The following is a 10,579-nucleotide window of genomic DNA, read 5'->3' as shown; positions in this document are numbered from 1 at the left end:
AATTCATAACATCTTTATTTGAGTAAATTTCCAATATATTATAATTCTTTTGAGTACAAATGATTGTCTCAAATTTATGAGAACTCTAAGGATGTCATAATCGATACACAACATATGTTACAGTGTAAAGACGTAACGGTCCCATATACTATTACATGTCTTCTCTTCAATCACTCAACATCCTATTCAAGTCTTCAGCAATCTAAACACTACTACCTATGATACATGAAAAATGAGTGGGCCAGGTTGGGAAACTTGGTGAGATACATAAGGTTGTCAATCCTACAATGTTTTAACAATAGTTATTCATATATCTCAAACCTGCAAAACCAACTATTATCATCAACACAAATATATCATATATATACTACAATCTACCCCATCTCTTCGATCCTCACATACTGATCCTATACAATGACCTTACAAGATCTAACAATAAGGATCAATGTGAACAAGAAGTTGACTACACTACTTTAGGGATTCCCTAGCAGCAAATGAGGATCAATAAAGACAACAAACGAGAAGAATGGAGTACCCAAATGAACCTCTATTCATTAACATCAAAAAATAGATAAGTCAGGGGTGGTCATCTATACTCCGCTAGAGGACTTAGGCGTGCCTAGAAGTGGTTTGAACCCAAGGTATTATTGAAAAAAGTTATACCATTAGATGCACCCTATCTGGCAGTCTAAAAAGATGAATCATATGTGCCTAGCAGTGGTCTGACTCCAAGGTATTATGGAACAAAGTTCTACCCTTATACGTACCTTATTCTGCAGTCTAATATGCTCCCTCGATCACTTTGTGAATGGAAACGCTGACACACGAATCTTATCAAAAGAAAAAGGAAGGGGAATACTAATGTAGTACTTCGATATGCTCTCATACCCTGACATGTAATTGTGTTGAAAAAAGGGACTTTGTAAACACAAATCAAGAGTTTTGAATGTTCAATTCTTTCATTTCAAAAATTAAACCAAAGACAGTAAATATTGCTCTTGATCATTCAAATTGGGTTGAAGCAATACAAACTAAGCTCAATGAATATGAAAGAAACAAAGTTTGGAGATTAATTCTGACACCTCTAGATGTTTATGTTATTGGACTTAAATAGGTTTTTTTGCAACAAGCTAGACAAAGAAGGTAATGTAGTGAGAAACAAGGCACGACTCATTGTGAAAGGATATTGTCAATAAGAAGGATTGACGATGAAGAGACTGTAACATCCCGATCATTGAGGTATGCTAATGTTAAGCAATTTTAGGGTTTTTGGATGGGTCACAACGTGAGGGAAGCAACGTCACGTCGTGACATGGCCACACTTATCGGGGGGAGAGGTCCTTTGAGTGTCACGACGTGACACCTCACCAGATGCAAAACCCTAATTTCGGACATGGACCCTATTTAAAGAAAGTGAGGGGATAAGGTTTCCTTTACCCTCAACCTCCATCACCTCAAAACGAGCCTTTAGACAAACCCTAGCTCTATTGAAGCTTTTGAGCTCATTCTTGCAAGTTGTGTGGTTTTGAAGGAAGGAAAAGAAGTTGTGGTGCCTTGTTTCCCCAAGCAATGTTACCTCTTATTTGTGTGCATCTTCTGGAGTCTTTGTAAGTCCTCAAGTTTCCATTTTTTTATGTTTTCCTCTTTCGATCTAGATTGTATGTCATGCTTTGGTTAGTATGGTTTGAAGAGATAAAGTTTGTAACTTTATGGTTTCTCTATGTCCCTTGAGTATCATATCTTTTAGATCTAGTTTTTGGTGGTGGTTTGAGGACTTTGCTTGGATCTTAGGCCATCTTGCATCTTTTGACCTAGATTTGGGAAAGGATATACATGGGGCATGCATGTCCATAAAGTTTTAATTTTTAGGGATCGTTAGGGTCCCTAAAGCCTTTCTAGAAGTTTTAGATATAAGACTTCATGAATTAAGGGATCAGTGGATTATTCCATGCATTGAAGTTATCATTAACGACCTTGGTGCCTTAGACCCATTGGTATGGTGATGAGACTCACCTCGAATGTAGAAACTTCCCGAATGCAATCCTAAGTTGCTGCCCCGCCAGCTTCCCAAGCTATCACTACCAATCAAATACACCCAATTAGCAATTGGGTTCTAATCCATAACTATAACTTCATACCCGGGGTAAAAGACCATTTTACCCCTAACATATCCCTTGACCAAAACTATAGCCCAAACTATACTCTGAAAGGCCCAAAGGCCAATTAATCCACCAATGGCCCAATTTTCCAAATTGAGCCCAAACCTCCCCAATGGACCTTATCCTAAAACCCGATAATTTCCTTAGTCCATAACCCTGTTCCCAATTAGCCCAAGAAGGCCCACATCAACCTGGTCCAAGACATGGCCCAAACCAAGGTCCACAATTGCGAAGTCCATTTCTATATTGGGCCACAAGGCCCAATAGACCCAACTATTCCAATATTGGCCCAAAGATATTTTCAGGCCCAATTACCAACAAATCCAGGCCCAAAACCATTAGGGCCTAAAGGTCCGAAGTCCACTAAGGCCCAACTCCAATGGGGTCCAAACTCAAACCCTCGAGGTTCCGAAGCCTAATAACACCCATCCCTCTGATCACCAATTCAAATTGGGAACAATTCGAAACAAGATGTTACAACTCTCCCCCACTTGAATTAGATTTCATCCTCGAAATCCGTCCCTACTTTCCCCAACAGATCCAATAACCTGTTCAATACCTCCACAACTCGGGAATAACTACAACCTTCCCAAGGCAACCGAAACCAACCACACCAGACTCTCTCTAATCCCGACGAAGGATGAATCCTTTGTCTCATGCAGGAAACTACTCCTGCCTCCCCATGTCTCAAGACCTCACATCGGTCTGACTCCTCGACAGACCTCCCACACTGGAACCATACTGTAAAATTTTCCTTCGCGGATAACCGATCGAACAACCACTTGCGGTCCTGATTATCTAAGTGTTACCAACCAAATAAATTCATTTACCATGTCCAGATGCTGAACGCCCGTCTTAACAGGTAGTCCAAATAATTCTCCGAGTAGAGGACCCATCTCTGCAACGGTTAGACTCAGACGAGAGCCGCGCAACAGAAGCAAATAAATTACTCTGAGATTATTTGATCCCACTGCACATGGCTTAGCATCTCCCGGTCAACGACTACTCTACATAAGGATCCCAAATCACTGCCTCTACTCGGATTACTGTACCGCTATCTAACTGCTCTCCATAGCAACCATGAGTTCCCTGGATCCCAATCTTATATGTCACTATCCGAAGTATTGGATTCCTGCCCGATTGCTGTTCCAACAAGCAACCTTGCATTCGCCCCACGCGACCTCCGAATGATACCTCGTCTAACAATGACTGCCCTATCTATACCGCCACTCATGGCTCCATTAATCCCTTTGATCCATCCAATCATGATAGGCTAACAACCTGTCACCACTGAATCCAACGCAAAAAGGTGAATGCTACCAGAATAACTGTAGTCTTACATCATGCCCGGTCTCCTTCGACCTACCGTTTCCTGATTCCAACTATGTTGGGACCTACTCACAATCTTGCGGACTGGCCCACCTTGGCCTAAGTCATCTGAACGAATCTGTGAATGTCGCGGTTACCCTGCGGTCTTTCTGCACTTTCCACACTATCTGACTACCAGTGAATGCTACGGCTCCCCCGCAGTCTTATAACACTTTCACCCTAACTGTCTACGAGTGAATGCTACAGCTCCCCCGTAGTCTTACATCACTTTCACCCTAACTGACCATTAGTGAATGCTACGGCTCCCATGTAGTCTTACAACACTTCCACCCTAACTAATAATTAGTGAATGCTACGACTCCACCATAGTCTTACAACACTTCCACCCTAACTGATCATTAGTGAATGTTACGGCTCCCCCATAGTCTTACAACACTTCCACTCTAACTGATAATTAGTGAATGCTACAGCTCCCCCGTAGTCTTACAACACTTTCCATACTACCCAATCTCTCGTTTACCAATCTGAACCCATCTCAACGTTGAGCACTCATGCGGTCTAACATCCCAATTGAACTCAAGTACTAACTGGAACCCAAACTAGTTCCCTCCTCTAAAGCCTGTTATCTGACGTCAAGAAGACGCGATCCAAATGTTGGGGAGTTTCCCGAACTCCCATCCCACAGAATCCTATATCCAGACAGCCACTAGGGCCACCTTCCCTTCCCCGAAGGGGAATGTGAAACGTATCCTCGTTTCACCCTAGCTTCTATTCTGGCTACCTGTACGGTTCTCCCCCACTTAGATTCGACTAAGTCTGCTCGGCACATGAAAATTGAAGGATTCCCAATCCTTCTTACGTTCCAATGATCAATCTACTGACGACCGGTGCTTACCAAGGCTAATGCGTCATAAGTAACCCTTCCCATAACAACACAACTCCTGATAACCATCTAATACTTCCTGAATCCAAACAACATCAAGGACTCCAGATGCTTAACATGATATCAACCTCAGATCTCGAAGTCCAGAGGACGGATACTCAAAACCAAAACTTCCGCAACAACTCTCTCTTCCCTCGGCAAACCAAAAAGCCCTTCCAAGCACAAATACTAAGGCTAATGAGTCCTATTCATAATTCCCTTGTACAAGCCCTTGAACCACCCCCGATTACACTCAAGATGACATTCGAATACTGGAAATCCGCTATTTTTAAGGAGACGACTTTGTAATACTCCACCAAAGATTCATGGTATGCAGATGACATATAACTCTTCTTGAATATATATATAACTCTACCACAAATAGAGATAACAACCCAACGATATGCTTATTTATGCTGATGCAAAATAACAACAATCAAATGCAGGTAAAGCTGGAAAGAAGGCAAAAAGGTACATACCCCGCACCCTCGCATGCTGAGGTTCCGATCTCCCCTGTCTGATACTGTGAAGCATGGCCACTCTCTGCTGGGGCTCCTGCCCTACCCTCTCATTCTTCAGTGATCCTCAAAATAGCCGGAGCAGGCACACTCACCGCTCCTCCTCTGATCATCGGACAATCGGTCTTCTTGTAGCCCACTTGACCACATCGAAAACATAATGGGCTTGCCCCCTGTGGGCATTCCCTGCTGACGTAACCAACCTTCCCACACTTGTAATAGCCCAGCCCCTGGAAACGATAAACTCCATCATACGGTTTCCCGCACGTACTGCACGGGCTTTAGCCCTATCGACCCCTCAGACTCCGTTCAGAAGTCTTAGGTCTCCTCATGAGATCCTCTGCTAAATGCACCTGAATTGAACCTCTTTTCCCGAGGTACTCCCAATCGATCTTCCGCCCTCGGGCTCTGGGATCCATATCATTTAGGGTCTCGTACCCCGACACACTCACCCGCTCAATCGTCAACGGCTGAACTGCAATAGCTGGAGCAACCTCTGCTCTAAACCGAAAGTGTAATAGATAGCACAATCAATCCTTGCCGCCTGATACAAGAGATCCAAAGCGAACTCAAAATCCTGGCAGTCCTTCCACTAACTGGTTCACTGTGACAACCCGAAATTTCTATGTTGTACAGTCATTCAAATCAATCAAAGTCAGACTCGTTTCTGCTGTCTTTTAGCATTGTTTAGGGTCTGTTTGAGTGTTCTAAGCCTAATACATTCAAGTTTTGGGTTTAAGGGTGAATTAGCTTAACTTCATCGTGTTGCATTCGGGCCAAACACTCCTTCAAGAGGAGTGTACGGCCACACACATGGGTGTACGGCCGTACACCCATGGTGGCCGTGAATTGATGCCTTTATGAAGGATAATCCTTCATTATTCTTCATTTCTTACACTTTCAACTCAAGAACTCTCAATTCTCTCTCAACTATCATCAAGCATTTCACCAAGAACACCAAGAACACCTACTTGTTCTTGGGCCGTGAACTCCTTGGAAGCCTTCAAAAGTGTGAGTACCTCTTCTATTTACTAGTTAAACTTGCGAAACAATCGATTTTAGCCTTGAATCGTCATCAAAACGCATGAACATGAAGGGTGTACGGCCATACACACCTCATATGGTCGTAAACCCTTGTTTAGTGCATGTTTTGGCCTCAAACACTCCACATGTCCCCTCATAGGATCATAAACACTTAGTGGATGCTAGTTAAGGCCGTAAAACACCCATTTTCAATGCTTCATCCATGAGTGTACGGCTGTACACTCCATGACCGTACACTCATTGGCCGTACAGTCCATTACCGTACACGCCTTGGCCGTACACACCCTAGTGTGGCCGTAAACCCCTTTGATGCAATCATATGTGATTGTAACACTTCAATCTAAGTGTTTCCTAGTCTATAAGGTGGTTTCCTTGCATGATTAGTTGTTTATACACTAATTATATTCATATATGTGTCATTATATGCTTATTAGGATCCGTTTGTGCTCGAGGCTTCACTTGACACTTAGCATCCTATATCGATCTTTCATTCGTATCACTCATTACAGGTGAGTTCATACCCCTAGCTTATCTTTTAAATGATTTTAAATGCTTTTATGGGGGGGGGGGGAATACAAGTAGAAACTTATAGTTATTGTATCAATCATATGTGATTAATAACTATCAAACAAATGGATTTCTTATACTTCAAACTGTGTTATCAAGCAAACTGCTTCAAATCGTTTTATAAACTCTTTTATATGTTAAACTCTTTATCAAACTCTTTTAAACTTATATCTTGCCAAAATCATGTCTATATGGATATAGTTATATAAGTAGGATTGAAAGGGCTTAGGACTGATAACTCGCCTTATTTCCTGTTCCTTGTTTGGTTGTGGACTTAGGGTATCGGTTGTTTGTCCGAATGTCGTCTGAATCTTAGTTATATATTATGTATATGTATATGGATATAAAGGTTCTTCGTTCAGTTCAATACCTTTGGGTAGCAAAGGTGTACAAACATGTTCAGTCATACAAACAACATTACTAGTAAACTATAATAGGTATAGTTTAGGAAGTCACTACTTACTATTTCTAGAACAATGAAACATACAAGAGTCAATTCATACATGAGTCAGTTCAAACATACTATAACGAGAAAAAGTACATACTATAACGAGAAACAGTACATACTATAACGAGAAACAATACATACTATACACCAGAGAACATACTATACACTAGACAGAGAGAACATACTATACAAATACAAGAATACTATAACAATAATGTGAGCCACTACTTCATGGCATGGCAATATACTGTTGTGTCACGTTTTGTACCCAGAGTCTCCTGGAGGGAGAGCGTGAATTTGTGTATAGATCTATACGGGATTGACCATCCTACACCTTGCTGCTAGCTATAGTGGGACCTGCAGATCTACGGGTGACGAATGTCATATCATTTCGACGTCTTCGAACGTCGTGTACCACTAGTCAATCAAGTATGGTTACAATCTTATCACATTTTACCTTAATTAAACAAACATGTTTAAGGTAGTTAGTACATTGGTAGTTACTTAGATAAAACTACAGTACATCTTTATTTTCCCATTTCATTCACATTGTGATCTTCTCACATAAACGGTAATGAAAACTATATTTTGGTAATGATAATCAAACTTTGGGAATATACTCCCTTTTACAAAAGAACAAACATAAAGAACAGTTGGGTCTTGCTAGAAGACTACTTTGGTACAAAATATAGGATTTTCTAGGAAGTTTACAAACATTTGCATCAAACACTTACAAACTTTTACATCAAACATTTTCAAGCACTTTCTTCAAACTTATACAAACAATGACACTAAAATACTTATGAACTCACCAGCTTTAATGCTGATCTACGCTTTCAAAATAACTTGTATTCTCAGGTCACCAATAGACAAGTACCGATGACCAGCTTTTGAGAAGGATGGAGCACGTTCAAGACTCATCTCTTATTTTGATTCTTATTTTTGGTGTCTTATAAACTATTCAGAACACACTTGTATTAAATTATACTATTAATTCAATGGATGATGTTGTTGCTTGTTTTACTATTATGCATTGTTATGATACTGTACATGACGTCCTCCGCCCCCGAACGTTTCCGCCGTTCTGGTTTGGGGGTGTGACAGATTGGTATTAGAGCATTGTTTATAGTGAATTGAGTATATCAACCCATAAAAGATATACAACTATAAACACAACGGGATTAAAACACTCTGACCAAAAGTTAATACTTTTAAAATAATACAAAGGTTTTAATAAAGTATTCATCCCTGCATTCATACTAAAATCAGTGTCATCTAGGACAGAACAAAAGTATTGTGATTGGTGGACATCACAATTAGGCTTGGGGACATGTCACACCCCCAAACCAAGGATGGCGGAAACGTCCGGGGGTGGAGGACTTCATGTATAGTATCACAACAACGAGTATAATAGAGCTCAAAGTAAATACAACCATCATAAATACAATTGAAAAAGGTTACACCATAGTATATGTTTATATGTTTCAAATTCAATTACATTATGATGACAAAATGAACTGTTGACGCTTTAACGTCCCATCCTCAAAATGCTGATGTTTTCCTGTTTCACTGATTTCCTGAGAATACAAGTAGTTTTGAAAAGTGTCAACAATTAAGTTGGTGAGTTCATAAGAGTTTTATTTGAGGAAGAAACCGTTTTCCTTGTAAAAGCGATAGAGTATGATCTCCAGAAAATCCAATATTTTCTTAGTTAAGTGTGGAATGAATGCTCCTATGTTATGCGATAATGAACCCTAGAAAGACCCATAGATTCCTTCTATAATCGCCCAACGTATATAAGTTATATAAAAATTTAAGTTAAATAAACTGTCGAATATAATGGGTCTGCCCTAGGTCCACAACCAAACAAGGAACATGAGATAAGGCAGGCCCACCAATTCTAAGTCGATTGTGACTAGATTCTTATATAACTCTAACATATACACTTAGCGATTGTAGCTGAAGTCTAACAATTCTAGATGAAATGTAGTTTTAAATAGAAATATGTTTCCAAGAAAATCCAATATTTTCTTTATAGAAGTTATGTAGCCCTAAATCTCAGGACCGAGAATAAACAAGTATTTTACCATACTTAAAGTAATTCATGCAAGTTTAAATCGACATAAACTCGTTTAGTTTAGAAGTAAAACCCCTTTTCGAAGTAAAATTTTCCATGTAAACTTGAAAGATAGTTAACTACCTATGTGAGTCGCTAGAACCATACTATGACGAAAAATAACCTGCACAACGTTTTTCAGACGTCGGAATCGAAATGACAGTTGTCACCCCCGATCGGCCGATCGGACTTATGCAAGCAGCATGGGTGTGGGTTGTCAATCTCAATATAGATCTATACACAATTATCACGCTCTCCCTACAAGAGACTCTGGTTATAACTTACAGGAATTTGGGATCCCGTACTCGAACGTACGGGGAGAGAATTGCCTCACAACCTAAGTTAACTAGTTTACACATAGTTTGATATTAAAGCCCCTTCCGTGGAGGAAGTGAAATCACCTTTTATGAAAATACATTAGTGCTATGAAACTATAAACTATTACTATTATAGTTTATCAAGTACTATGTGAAAAACCCCTTTGTTTTGAGAGTAAAACCTTTTTCATGTAGTAAAAATCCATAAACCATGCTTGATGTAGTTTATCATATGTGTTCGAAATGAATGAATAATCCTTTTTATGAATGGCTAAATTTCAATTTATGATGATAAACTAACAAGAAAAATACATTCAATATGTAGAACTTAAGGTTATACACTTTGCTCAACATATTACAAAGTGTTATGAAAGTTATAAGCTGTTGACTAGTTTTTTTAACCTTTCAGCACTGTTTTAGAAAAATCATAGAAAAATCATATGAAGATTCCATAAATTCTGAGAGTTCATAAAATCTGTCTAGTTTGTTCACAATTTTTATTATGATTTTTGGAAGTCTTTAACTTGTGTTAAAATATTCATATTCACAGACTGGTCTGAATTCGTTTCTGAAATGTTAGACAGTTTTGTAAAAATCGCCATAAATCGTAGAAAAATTGTATGGAGATGTGCAAGTAGTCATTTTAAAGTTATGAACCTGAACTATTTGCATATTATACAGTTTTGAAAGATATTAAGTTTAAGATAGTCAAAACAGTCTGTGAATAAGACTCAACTTTTATGATGAAAGCTGTTGTTTGAGTTTAGTTAAGTTTTTGGTATTTTAACTTGTATCCCCCCTGAAAACTGAAGAAAACATGAAAATATAGGGGTATGAACTCACCTTGAGTGATTCTTGGAAGAGTGGAAAGGTTGAAGATGATGAGTTTCAAGTCTAGATCACTTGATGAACACACGAAGTTTTGGATGATCCTAAGAACGATTTTTGGTGTTGAGATATGAGTCGATGATCCAAGAGTGTTATGAAAACATGTAATAGCACTGGAGTTAGAAGGAAATATTTACCAATAAGTGAATAAATGACTCAAGAACACATCAAAAGTGTGGCTGAAAGTTGAGAGAAAAGAGGCCCTTAAGAAATGTATAATGTTTGATGGTGAAGCAAATGATCAAGGAAAATCCCAGGCATTTCCTTATAT

This window comes from Lactuca virosa, chromosome 2, assembly GCF_052849685.1.
Source record: "Lactuca virosa cultivar CGN04683 chromosome 2, Lactuca_virosa_CGN04683_v6, whole genome shotgun sequence".
Classification (NCBI taxonomy): Eukaryota; Viridiplantae; Streptophyta; class Magnoliopsida; order Asterales; family Asteraceae; genus Lactuca; species Lactuca virosa.
The sequence above is the reverse complement of the archived record's forward strand: the minus strand, read 5'-3'. Positions refer to the sequence as shown.